The sequence below is a fragment of the Onthophagus taurus genome, chromosome 2, assembly GCF_036711975.1.
Source record: "Onthophagus taurus isolate NC chromosome 2, IU_Otau_3.0, whole genome shotgun sequence".
Taxonomy (NCBI): Eukaryota; Metazoa; Arthropoda; class Insecta; order Coleoptera; family Scarabaeidae; genus Onthophagus; species Onthophagus taurus.
The window spans coordinates 9475934-9490498 of NC_091967.1; the positions used below are offsets into that span (position 1 = coordinate 9475934).

The 14565-nt window shown below is 33.4% G+C and overlaps 1 protein-coding gene across 5 annotated transcripts in view; it reads right to left on the bottom strand.

Moving 5' to 3' along the window:
* Window positions 1-14565, bottom strand: part of LOC111427137 (Autophagy-related 10) — a 127380-nt gene that overhangs the window by 73046 nt on the left and 39769 nt on the right. For 2 of the 5 annotated variants that reach the window (XM_071194129.1, XM_071194130.1), the window contains exon 3: window positions 12358-12411. The exons of the other annotated variants lie outside the window; for them this stretch is intronic. The gene's annotated coding sequence lies outside the window, so the exon portion shown is untranslated. The remainder of the gene's footprint in view (window positions 1-12357; window positions 12412-14565) is intronic. 5 annotated transcript variants of the gene reach the window in all.

Sequence of the window (14565 nt, forward strand, 5' to 3'; positions counted from 1 at the left end):
ATTTAATTTTTAAACATTAAACTTTGATTTACGTTAAAAACGGCTATTACTTTCTCGTGGAAAGGTCAATATATCGAGGTCCATAGCGAAGGGAGTATTTTATAGCGAACATTATTGTTTGTAAAGTGGTCATACCTTCGGTTTCGACCAGCAGGATGCCATAAAACATTTACGCCCGTTTTATTCGATATATAAGATTAGGGGGTGCGCCCCGATACAGCGAGTATAAGGCACGACAGTATCACTTTTATGGCCAATACGTAATACCTTACGCGTTGTCAAAATTGAAGTTGATGGTTACGTTCTAGAAACGAGCATCTCTCGGGCTTTTCGAGACATTTACAGTGTTGCCCCGTAAAGGGCACATTTCAATATGCGATGACCGTATTCTCGCTTTTATTAATATGACTACGCGAAGTAAAAATCGCCGCACAGGGAGCGGTAAATTCCCTTATTGACGGCGGATGTCTCGAATTTCATGCATATTCGTGTGCGGTAGTAAAAGAGATAAAATTGAAGCTAGAAATGATGACAATAAATGGTTTTTCGGTTTGGTTACGAAACATGAAAAATAAGTACTCCCCACAAATAGAGGGTATGCTTTAATAATAATTATCTTTCATCTTCTATGTAACAAATTATTATTAATTCTCGGAATAAATAATTAAGTTTTTAACTCGTTGATGAGAAAATAACAAATTAAGAAAGTTTGTTCAGGTTGAAACGTCCGCAATTAAAGTTCAGAAACAAATGGGGAGGGGTTCGTATTAAATTTGTAAATTTCCGGGATGGGAAATCCAAGCGCGCGCAGCCCAATGTTCGTGCTGTTGCGATATTAAAAAGTAATTTATATGAGCAAAGCTTTTATTTGCAGCAACGATGTTTTTCTCTCGTTTTCGATTAGTCGAAACGAAATGGGTTCCTCCTTGTTCACAAACAATTCGCTATGAAATATTTAACAAATCGATAAAGTGAAAATCTTAAAAAAAGACATCCATTAGCAAATTAGATAAAACAACCTCTATATTTAATGGATGCGAATTTAAGGTTTTTTTTATACAAAACTTAATTCCGTGCCTTCACTATATCAACCGCTTTAATGCTCGCTTGTTTAAGAGTAAAACAGCAAATGCTGATTAAAAGATTACTCTTTGCGTTTCCTGTGTATTCATTAAATCATACAAACGTACATGCAACGGGCGTAAAGTTTCAGCTGGTTTCTCTGACCGCCCGCGGCGGCGTAAATACGACATTTAGATGTATGAATTTGCTCCTCTAACTATTTGTTTACCAGTCTCCCTCTGTAGTATTTTGAACTCAAATAGCAACGTTTTCTAGAGCAACGTTGTTTGAGTTACTAGAACGAAACTCCTTCAATTTCATCATATGTTTAACTCAATTACTTTTACATATTTTTATTATTGTATTTTTATCTTGATTTCACCACTTTTAGTCATATTGTAATCGGTGATCATATCAAGCTTATTATTACATCCTCCAATATTATTACTGTTCAAGTAAAATATTATCGGTCATAAAACATTTTATAAAACTTTTCACCTATCACTGCACGCAACAAATACATTTACTGAAATATAACGTCCAGTAAAATATGTCATAATGGATCAATAAATGGGGTTAAAAGAGAAAGTAATCAGTAAATGGAAGCGGTTGAGATCGATATAGTTTTATTAAATCAAAGTAAAGTTGCATGTCACCCAAACTATTTTTTGATTAGTAACAGAATCTATTATGGGGTTAGAGATATGGTACAAAAGATAAGGCCGACCATAATATGCAAAATTTTGCAACCTAAAAGTCATGAATCGTCCTGCAGGAAACACATCATTCACACTGAAGAAAAGAGCTATAGACCTCAAAACACATCGACCCAAACTCAAAAACTAAGTATGATACATAGTTAAAATATTTTTCCATAATTTGGTGTATAAATTCACTATGAGCCAGAAAAATTTCTAGAATTCTACTCTTATTATTAAGGATATAATCTAAATATATTATTCACGTCGTTCCAGTAATAATATATGAATAGAAAACATGTTTTTACTTAAACATAGCACGCATATAAATGAAACATAAACGCACTAGCTTATTTTTAATTTCAATTGCGTAAGAGTTTAAACTCTTTTCTGTTATTTAATTGCTTTAGGTTGTATACGATCTAAGATCGGCTTGACGTTCTCTACACGAACAGGCATTGTGTTATAATTAAGATGACGAGATTGTGTCGCCGACATTAAAATGTTGCCTTTCTCAAGTGCGGCCCCAATTAGCTTACAAGGACCATGCAACATACTGCACTTTTTTCCACTTTAATTAATATCCAAGATTTTAATGGGCGCACTCATTTATCGTCAATCTTGATTATCGCGTTATGTCTAGATTGGAACGGTTAAAGTGTACACTTTTATTAACTCGGGTAATGTAGAGAGTCGTTGGGTTCTTCATCAACGTCTGGTCGTATGCAAATTTTTAATGAAATTTAACCTAGTGTCGTGTTTATTAACGATAAATCTTAAGAATGTGTGGGATCTAATAATAAAAATGGGTCATCTAAAAATATTTTCTAAACTTCAACTGCTTTTAATAAAATTAAGTTTTATTTTTAATAAAAAATAGAAATAAGGTACTTAATAGATTGACAACATTTAAAACGTTTATGTTATTTAATTACAACATCAACTTATGAATACAATAACCTATAAAATCTCCAATATTCTCAACAATTAAGTATTAATTGAAGAGAATCACATCATCAGCATTACGTTTTAATACACATTTATTCTTTTAATCACGTAAATTGCCAATTCCCACTAAACGGTAATGACAAGCGCAAACCGCTCAAGCCATTAGGTTTGTTTTATTAACTAGCGACCGTGTTTATGCAGTATTTATGAACCGGTCGTTGAGTATTACCTTTTAATTACAATTGTAAGACGTAAAAAATGGTAAATCACCGGTAATTAAGACCTGGCGATTACGCTGATTGGGTACGAACGCGAATTTCAATGAATTTTTTTCAACCACAGAACGACGTGGACGGAAATATGATCGTCAATCCACTGGAAGTGAATTCCGGGAAGGGGGCAAAAAGGGGCATTAGGCGAATGGAAAATTAAACTTGAACAATGCTCGGAATTTGTGTTATTTTTTTCTCTTTTTTAGAATTTCTGAATTATTGGAATTTGTGGTATTTGTATATACGAAAAACGTTTGAATATTTAATTAATGATATTATGGTGGTAAGAATATGTTTGTAATAAAATCTGTACTAAATACAGTAAAAGCTCGATATAACGGATTAATACGGAGAAGGGAGTGTCAGGTTTATGAAACAGTTTTAATTTGCACTTTTAAGTGTTGGAATTTATCCACACCGTTCGTCAGGCTACCTCGCTTTATATTTATACTAAGGATGATAGACTCTAAGAGGGCTGCTATTTCCCGCAAACAGATGCACAGCTCGCAGGCCCGTTCATGACGTCACGCATCGATAAGCAACTATTATTTCACACTTTGAATCAGCAAATGCTTAATTTATTCTATTTGTAATAATGTTGTTGAGACTTAAGGTTCATAATATAAAATAAAGATTTTGATCGAGTTTAGCAATGTTGTTGTCTTTTACAACAACTTAACGCAAAATAAAGCTAGAACCACCACTAGCATTAGAACTAACCTCAAGACGGTTTAATCAGTCAAAAGATTTACAACTACAACTAATCAACATTTCTGATCTGAAGTTTTATTGTATAAAGCCAAGGCCGCATGCGGCTGATGCACTGCAATCTGATGACTAGTTTCAGATTAGTCTCTTAAGACGATTAAAATCGATTGTTTCTAATTCTAGTGTTAGTTCCACTTATAGTTCAATAAATATATACAAAATTGTTAAATTACTAAAAAATTTCAACACAAAGCATTATACTTATACTGTTTAATAACCATAAAATTTTTCCTAAGTCGGTAACGTGATTAATTACATAGGTGCGTAAGTCTGAACCTTTGATTTATAGATCGGGGCGAGATTTATTAGCCTCTCGTTTTATTTTCGCGGTTGGTTTTCCAATTTCCACGGTGGACGTTTCGTAACAAAATGGCAACGTCGACGGGATACCTTATTTTTTGCGAACGTTATACGCTGTGACGGCGATATCTGTGTCGAATGATGAAATATAATTTAGTGCCGAGATTACTACCTAACGAATACATCACTAAGTGGCCTTTATGCGATTAGAGCGGTCATAAATTTTCAAAGGATGCTTTGAAATGTGTAACAACCGGTCTGTAACTAGCGTTTTTCTGTTGGTAGTAACGACTTCGTGATAAGTTTACGATCTTGACGTGAAAGTAGACAAAAATCGACAACGTTCACTTGGGATTCCATAACTTCAAAGTTTAAGTATAGGTACTATATTGTGAAAAAATGATTAATAAAGAGAAACGTAGTCAAACAACTTGAAGAGTACACTGAAGGACGAAGAGTGACAAAGTGAAGTGTTGAACAACACAGTCACTCGGCGGGTATATAAAGTGTATATGCAAAATATATTGCACAAGGCGAGCGCTTTATTTAATTTAGCGGCATATCAATAAATCCGCGTCGGTTTAACACATTGGGGAAAGTTGTTAATGCATTTGAGCAGTTACACAACTTGGCTACATTTATATTTGCAATTAAGGTTCTATTGACCCCGTTTGTGCACGCCTCCGATGAAAACGGCTAACTGTGCTCGATTGTTTCTAAATGGCACTAAATTATGCAGGTAAATCAATTTCGTCCGAACACGTTTCCTGGAGATAATGAGACCAACTACTCAAACAACATTGTAAACATTTGTGTCTGCATCTGTACGTTGACCTTTATGGTTCAAAACAACCACTACAATTCAACTACAAGTTTATTAGGTACGATACACCTTATAAATCCGTGCGTGTTATCTAGGTCATTTTTACCATTACAACAAAAGCAAAATAAATAATGAGAACGATACGGTATATTTATGTGCATTTTATACGTACTATTGTAATTCTAATAATGATAATACTTATAATTACTGACAATATAATTTACTACCATATATCGTCAACATTTTAAAAGCGTAGCGTAACTTTTACAACAACTGCACTTATTTACTTATCTCGGATTGTGGCTGTATAATAACTTCAATTACATAAACGCAAACGTAAAAGTAGATGGATGGTTTTGTTCCTCTTATTGAGTATAACATAATAATTATTTGCTAATTTAAGGTTTACCTTGCTAATTACAGTTTTAGAATGGAGAAGTTTCACACACAGTTTATTTTATAAGTGGATGATTGTTTATAAGTGGGTGTTTCTAAATTATAGGTACAAACAGGTTTCTTATGTGGTTTTCAAATGATAACTTTATACACGATGTATCAAAAAACCAATGAATCAGGAGGTCATAACAATAATTTAACACATACAAGGGTTTCAAGCCATTTACTTGGTTTGCACCATCAGCAAAATTTTTGTTTAGTACTTCAGCTACAACAACTACTAATAGTAGCCAAAACGTTTTTAGAGTTATTCCGAAAAGAAAGTTTTGTTGATTGAGGTTGGGTACGGAAGTAGCCTGAGGAAAGTTAAAGTCCGCACTGTTTCTCATATAAGTAATCATTACACAAAGGAACTAAAAGTAGATTATTGTATATATTTCATTGAACTAAAATTAAAACTAACACTAGACATAGAACAAGAAAGTTTCGGGTTTATATGCATGTTCAAAGGCATATATCGAGATTTTACTGTATTAATATTTAGATGTTTTATAATCCAGAAAGATTATTCTAAATTCCATCGATGATATAAATACCTAAGGCCCACTTTTACCACCTCTTGATAAATTTAACCGATAGATAATTACCATGGTTACAGCGGTTTTAAGCGCTCTCATTGGCCAAGAGCGCCAATTTATCTATCGGTTAAATTTATTAAGAGGTGGTAAAAGTGGGCCTAAATCATATAAATTTATAATAGATTTTATACAATTAAAGACGATGAATTATAGAAAAAGATTGCGTTTGTTACAATTCTATTTATTTTTATTTACGTTCCATGCATTATTTGTGTTTTAAAAGTTTACATCTGTTATTTTCATCAATAATCTTGTTATTTTGTTAGTTTTTCCATTATCGAAAAAACAGAATGATTCCCTTTTATTTTTATTTTACCGCTACATTTTGATGGCAACATTGACCGAAATCATATTAAGGATAATTGAATTACCCTACATCGATCTGGTTCGTATATTTCCCTGGTCTCCATACATATTCATAGAGAACTTTGATGTTTTGATGCCTCGGGCCAACTTTTAAATGCCTTGTAAATCACGAACCTTTTCCATTTCGGCTTTAATTTCGTCATTTTTTTTATCAACGATAGTTATTAATATGCAATTCTCTGCTTGTATTTTACTCATTTCTTTTTCCGCTATGCTTTTACCAAAAATATTGAACGTTGGGAATTGACTGACTTCTAATAGTATTCGAAAAGCCATTAAATCTATTTGATTGACACACAATCGACTGCACTTAAATCACGTTCTCGGCATATATACAAACTGTAAATCGTATTGTCTATTCAATTTCGTTTTTCATCTATATATACAACCGGGTCGTATTAGTAAATGCAATTCCAATAATCCCAAGAACGCTGGGAATAAATCGCTTGAAATATTTTATGTACATTTATTACGGTTGCGTTGAATTATTGATTTAAAAATTCTTTGGATAACGTACAATATTGTGAGAACAGAAATAAAATCAATATTATGGGTATAAGAATTGTCACAATAAAAATCTTCTTTTAAAAAAAATCACCCTCATTCTACTCAATGATTGACATAAAGTGAGTCTCTGAAAACTTTTCAAAGACCAACCCCCGTTCGTCTTTTCCCTCAAACTAAATCTATTATCTTTTATGTGTACTGTAAAGCCGGCTTTTATTTGCAATCCTTGTTATTCCCCGATTCGAGATACGTTATTACTGGAGGACCCCGTTTGATGAGTTTACTTTTATATCTCCTTGCTCGTATCCCATCAAAGTTTCCCGTCTCCCGCGAGACACGAATGCAATATAAGTATGATATTGAAAGCGAGATAAGAATGTTATTCCCGATAATATTACGAAACCGACGTGACGAGTTTGTTAAATTGTATCTACTCAATCTAATTAAAAAACAAAAAATATTTGTTTTCATTTTGAGTACGTGAAGATTAAAGGAGAATCCGAATAAGAACTGAGAATTATAATTGAATAAAAATTCAAATATTAATTAACGGGTTGAGTGCAGGATCTTGTTTATATTATAAGCGGATTAGGTTTGCAAATACAGTAGAGATGAAAACCGGTAAGCAAACAGAAACGGGAATAAAATAAAGTTTACTTAAACTGAAGGAAAACGTTGTCTTGTATTTTATGGTACCCCGAGGCAGAGGAGGTACATAACATTAATTTTCGATTACAAATAAACAAACGTCCTGCAGTTAACATGTTGAATGCTCTACTTCACTCGACAACACAGCTGATATTTTAAACATAGTTTACAAATACAATTCAAAATTAGTTCTAAACATTGATTCCACTTGGTATTGTCGGTAACCCTGCGCAACTTTAATAATAATAATCATTAAATTATACATTCCTTCCTATCAAACTAAGCGAAATTGGAATTCTTGTTCATTTAAACTTTGTGATAATTTACGGCTTCTCTTCGGTAGTATATAGCAAAATTGAAAGTCTTAATTACGAACATGAAATTTCCATCGGAAGCTGAGTATTTTTATTTCGAACAAAACCAGTTTTCGTATTTCTTCTCCTTTCGCAAACGAAAGAAATCGCTTGCAGAAGAGAACGCGTTATTTGGATTGTCCATTTAATCGTAAATTATTTTTTAATTGTACGTTCGCAAAAGTAAAAACGAGTAGAATGCATTAAGCGAGACAAATTATTGGTCGTAAATTATGTTATGGTGACGTTGGCCAATTTGGATTTCTGTCCAGATAAGAATTAATTCGGAGATTTTAATTGAGCCAGATTACGTGCTCTTGTGTACCAATTTATTATGGCTGCTCTTTGTATTTCTTGCTGGTATTACAATTCACGTTGGTTATTTATAATACATTTTTGTTTTAATTTCTTTTTTTCAATCACTAAATATGAGGTTATCAATTATTTGAAATTATAAATAATTAAAGTTGAACCTTGACAAATAAATAATTAATGCTTTTTACGCTTACAATAAACAACACTTCCATGAATCCCCAAAGGTGTACTTACGTAAAACGATGGGTATGTAATTTTAATAATCCATGCTGCTTCCTTCTCAAGCAGAAGTATTATTACCTCCACCTGCCACTTCAAGTGCAAGCTTGCTCTTGCAACTACTATAATCATTATTTATCTTAGAATTTCTAACATTTTCCGGCATTATCACGATTTCCTATTAATTAATTTACAGTAATATAGTTTATTCTCAAAACAGTAAAAACTCGAAATTTTACGAATAATCTTAAGAATTTCATATAATCTTGTTTTCTAAAATTAACTCGTAGACAGTTTCAAATTCCTCTTAGGTTCATCAAAAAATCAATCAATTAATTTGATAACTAATTAAAAGATAATTTTGGAGTTACGACATTTATTATCAAAAATACATTTTATCGATAAAATTTCCTCAAATAAAATAAAGTAGAATAAAATCAATATTAGCATCTATTTAATTTAGTTAGGTTAGAAAATCTGGATAAGATGAATATAGAGATCCGATGTTTGTTCTGGATGGAGTATCTGTGACAACATTTGAATTTCATCTGATGTATTTGATATCTTAAGTAAATTGTGCAATATAATTTAGATATCGGGTTTGACGAGGAGTTTTGTCTGTGGACGAAAAAATTGATGTGAGAATGGGTTTGTTATGCTGTAAATTGATTTCCATGTAAGGAATGTTTGAAAAATTTGATGGCAGAATAGATTGCTAATAGGTCTCTATCAAAAGTTGAACATTTGGTTTGGCATGAAGTAAATTTTTTGGAAAAGAATGCTAATGGTTGAGATTTTCCATTGACGGTTTGTGTTAAAACAGCTCCCATACCTGTATTAGATGCACCAGTTGACAATGTTAGGGTAGCATATGAAGAGGGATGTCCTAGAAAGATAGATTTTGACAGAAGATCTTTGGGACAAAAAGCGTTATCGTGTTGATGTGTCCAAGAAGTTGATGAGATCGTTTCTTGTTTTTGATACTGAAATGATTTTGAACGTGTGTGGTAGAAGTTTAACATTCCCAAAAATCTTTGTAACTCTTTTAGAGTCATTGGATTTGGAAAATGTGTTATCGCTGTAATATTTGGTTGGTATCAGAATCATATTTCAGCCGATGGGTGAATGCTATCGGCTGAAATATGATCACTAAAAAAGAATCCAATGATTTAACACCGAAAATGCATTTTTTGGGTTGGATATTGATATTGTAGGAACTTAATCAGTGCTTAAATGAAGTATATGTTCTTCATTTCGACTTGCTACAAGGATATTCATGATACGCTCTGACCAAGTCGATTTTCGAAAAAATTTTGCATCCATGTAAACGAATGTTGAAGTCAAGTATATGAGGTCTGGCAATTTTGTGTTTAATCTTGTATGTAATGGGAGATGAGAAATCAGGCGATGTAGTTAATTTTGGGAATGATCTTAAAATGTTTGAACATTTTAATTCACAGAAGAACATTTTGGGCGATGGAACGTCGCTTTTGATACAAGAGCCGATAGAGAAAATATTTGACCATTCGTACTTGTTGTCTCTTCTATAACCGAAGATATAGTCATATCTGAAAGCAAGATTTAAACGAATTGTCTGTATCTATATATGGGCATGCAACTAACTCTCTCGATACAAAGTTACAGAGTTGATGATTGCTGGTGTCTGATACCTGTTGTACTTTTCTGCACAGTTCAATCTTACTGGTTAGCCCACAATTCTGTCTACCAAGCCTACAAATCGACTTTCGATGAGTTTGTTCGAGTGTTAATCCTAGGTGTTTGATTTTAGACACCCGAAACAAAAAGCTGTACATACAAGAATTGATGACAGCTTATATGAAACAGTTGATTTGTGATTGTTGTGGACAGCTGCTGAGCAGATCTTAAGGTTTATTAAAGATTGGGTTGGTATGTAGTCAAATTGTATCGATAAAACTCCCTCTAACAATAAGACAATAAAACATTAGATTAATAAAATAAAGTAGAATAAAATCAATACCAGCAGCTATTTAATTTAGTTTGCAATAACACAGAATTACCTCTCATTTTGCATATAATGGCCGTAAAATTTTCATTTTCAGTTGATTGCAAACTCGCGCATTAAGGCGGACCGTAATTCGCAACGTAATCATTTTCAGCGAGTCGCGAATACAACGTATCCACGGGCCGGCGTGCACAAATAGTAGAATAAAGATAAAATCAAGCTCATTGTATAAAGGACAGTAACTCTAAAAGTGTAATTTCGCGAGAGCCGGGTTTACACAGGGGCGGGGTGGCGACGGGCGCGGGAGACAAACCGGAGAGGAGGTGGAGGGCCCGCGGTGGTTTCGCTTATTCATGAGAAATGCGTTTAAAATGAAAATACCGCTCGAAATGGGAATGAAAAAGAAGAGACTGGAACTTAAACAAGTTTGCTTATTGCTTGTTCGGAATAATTCGAGGGAAGCAAAAAGTTGTCGAGAGTCGCCGATGAAAAAATAACGAGCCCCCGGCTTTGTACGTAGTACACAGTTTTTGTTGTTTGTTATATTCGCAATGATACACCAACCGACGAAAATATTTCAAACGAAAGCCATTTCGATTAATTAAAACTAATACAATAAAAGAATCATTTAAAATAAGTAAATGTTGAATAAAAAGTTTAAAAGTTATGTAAGACGATAAAAATTAAATTATATGTTCGCAACTATTACGGGTAATAACATACTGTAAATGAACGTTAGTAAGGTATCATTACATGGAATGTTTCTCGAAGTAAACGATGAGGGGAAGCAGTAATAGTTCAATTAAATTTTTCTTACCCGTCCCCAAAGACATTATCGTGTCATTACCTTGAATTTCTATCGGTTACAGCCAGTTCAACCTTCCCCCTACTTGTAGTGATTTGTAAGTCTTTTTTATAGAATTCAACTTACGCTCATCTCAATAATTACATTGATGGAGTTAATATAAAATAAATTTCAATAAGTAACTGTAAACCAACGCATAAATACATATTTTAGCATATAAAGTTGGCCTTTTCTGTCTATCAAGAAATGCACTTTTCATTAAATTTTTATTTGGTAACAGAAATAAATGAAATCAACGATAATAAATTAACAGCATTAATATTAATTAATTTACATCAATCTTACAATATAACGAGTGAAAGGAGAACGCAATTTAATGCGTCATTTAACAGAAGCACATTTCGCTGATTATTACTTCTTAGTTATTTATAAGTCGAGTTTTGGAGAGTTTCGATGTAAAACCAACCGAGATTATGAATTGTGCAGATAACGTTCGATACAATGAACCCGTCGACGTGTCTGAACGCTATCGACGGATCCGGCCTGCCCTTATTTTCCTATTATCCCGACAATGATAAATTGATTACACCAGTAATGGCATCCGTAATGCCTTTGATAGACTGATTCGTAAGAATGCTAAAGCCGGGAGGATGTTGATATTAATGGACGTTTCAGGGCCCCCTTTCAACCAGATGATTAATATGTAATTTCGTTGTATTTGTTCTCATTAAAAGCAAATCGCAAACACATGTTTGCGCAACTCGACTTAATTGAAAACTTACGTTTAAATAACTATGGCAGGTGCCACAATCTTCTTAATGTTGAAAAATAAAGATTTCTAATTTCATGTATACTTAGAAAAGCATAATAAATCCATTTCCATCTGGATGTGAATCAACATTATTTAGATTTGAATGAATCTACTCCACAAAATAGATTAGAATAAATCTAAAATAAACCGTATTGGAGCAAAAGATATAAACAAATTTAATTAACTCAAAAAACATCTGAAAGTTGGAACGCCCTCTACAACAGTAGACGGACAAACAGCATAACGGAATGAAAAGCCGGTTGTTTGTTTTAATTACCGCGATGGTTTATCTTACGCTACCGGTTGCAGAAAATTTTCATTTAGATAACTGACTATTTACAGATCCACAAATATCCAATACTGCACAATTATAATCTTGCTATATTATTATATCTCGTTTTGTTTGTGAACTTAAAATTAATTATTAATCTGCACCATTTTTACCTTTAAGACGTGTTTCCCGATGATGATGAAATTGGAATCATCTTGAAGTAATGACTAAAATAAAAGAACAAAACAATTAACAAAATTTTTGAACATGAAAAAGTTCCGGGAAAAAGAATATTAGTCAAGAAGACGTGTCGTGTTAAAAGGAATAGAAATACTGAAATTGCTTGCTCTGTTTCATGTTTCTCCCAAGAACCGTTGTAAGGTTTTTACAATTAGAAAAGTTACACGAAAATTATGTATGCCAACACCAGTAGCAACCTCAAAAATAACATGGACTATAAGACCGAACTCTCAGCGCATCTAAAATTCTCCACTATGAAGAGGAATGATACAAAATCATGTTGGAACTCAGAAATGAATTCGATCTTTTTTTAGATGGTTTAAGTGGGACAAAGGATTTTAAAGATTATATACAATGACTACTCGTTGTTAGGTTGTGGTGATGTTTCTATTCATGGTGTGCGGTAATTACCTTTTTCACCAAAGTTTGCCGCTTGAAGATGCTACTAGTTGCAAGGCCTAAACGACTTATTGGCCTTTTTTATGAATATGATGGTTCTGACACCAACGATCTTCAAGAAAGTGCTGTGTTACAAAGGGGACTGGAGGATCTAATATGGCATGTAGGTGTGATGTCATAAAAATCGTTCATGTTAACTCAGTTCAGAAACTACGTTAAGGTATTCCTTGATAGGATACAGAATAATCCTCTGGATCTTCCGTAATTCGACCATACTAACTTATGGTGCGGTGGTTTGATGGACTTGAATTTTAAAATCCGCCGCCACAGTTATAGAATACATAGCCTCGCGTGTTTGTATATTACTGCGGTTACGAGAGATGTGGTAAATCCACCACCACTTAAGATATATTGGAATTATTAAAATTGAGTACGCTAGCAGCATATCGAAATTCTGGAAAGGAGCTTATATAGTTTTCTTGCGTGCTAAACTGACTACATTCTAACTGAAGGGCTAGGGCTAGGGCTAGGCAGCTAGCCACAACTATCACAAATTAAGACTGTCTCATATAAACTGTCATTAATTCTTGTGCCTATAAACCTTCGTTTCAGATGTTTAAAATCAAATACCTAGGATTAACACTCGAACAAACTCATTATGGGAAAGTCGATTTGTAGGCATGGTACAAAAAATTGTGGGTTAACCACTAAGATTGAACTGTGTAGAAAAGTACAACAGGTGTCAGACACCAGCAATCATCAACTCTAGAAGTGGAATTTTTTTTTATCCTAACCCTTTTGTATCGAGAGAGTTAGTTGGATGTCCATATATAAGTACAGACAATTCGTCTAAATCTTGCTTTCCGATGTGACCACAGCTTTAATTGCTGAAGACACAACAACTATGAATGGCCATAAGAGATCTAAGCAAACTTACAACCCGGATACATAATATAGAGTAATTTAGAAAGAAGTATTTTTTGCAGTATAAAGTTTATTTCATCCACTGACTCAACTATAAAAATATATATTTTGATTTATTTAGATTAATGGTAAATAAACGTTGAGTCATTTTAAAAACGATTGCGGGGAATAAATAAATGTTACAATATTTGACAAGTGTTTGATGTATATTAGGGATGAATCAAGGAATGAATTGAAAAGCAACCGATTTTCGACCACCTAATTTAAATGATTTAAAATTCAATGGTGTGCTTCTTGCGTTAATGGTACAATAAATATGTAGATTCAACCGATAACCCGAACTCGTGTTCGTTCGGTAAACAATGGGCAGTACAGATGCATACATACACAAGATGAGTTATGTATTCGAACGGAATCTTAGATAAGGTCCAATACAGTATACCTTAGCATAATTTAGTTGGTTAATTACGACTGTATGTAAATATTCGCGGACGAGTGGGATGGTTGCACGAAAAGGGAGAACGGTTGAGGGGACTTTATTGCACCTAAAAGTTTAATTTTTAAACCAGACAAGAGGGCTTTGTGCCCAGTGAGAATATTTTAGCGTTATTAGAGTACTTAAAACTTGGCAATTTAAACTTTATTTCGGAACTTGCTTTATCTTTATCTTGTACGGTTACGTTACTAGCTTAATTTGTATTCATTGAATTCACAGCTGGAACGTTCGTAAATGAAACAACAATAAAGAGAATGAGTGAAGAAAAGGATTGTGCGTACAATTTTATTAGATTTTGCCGAATGTCTATTATAGGCCGAGT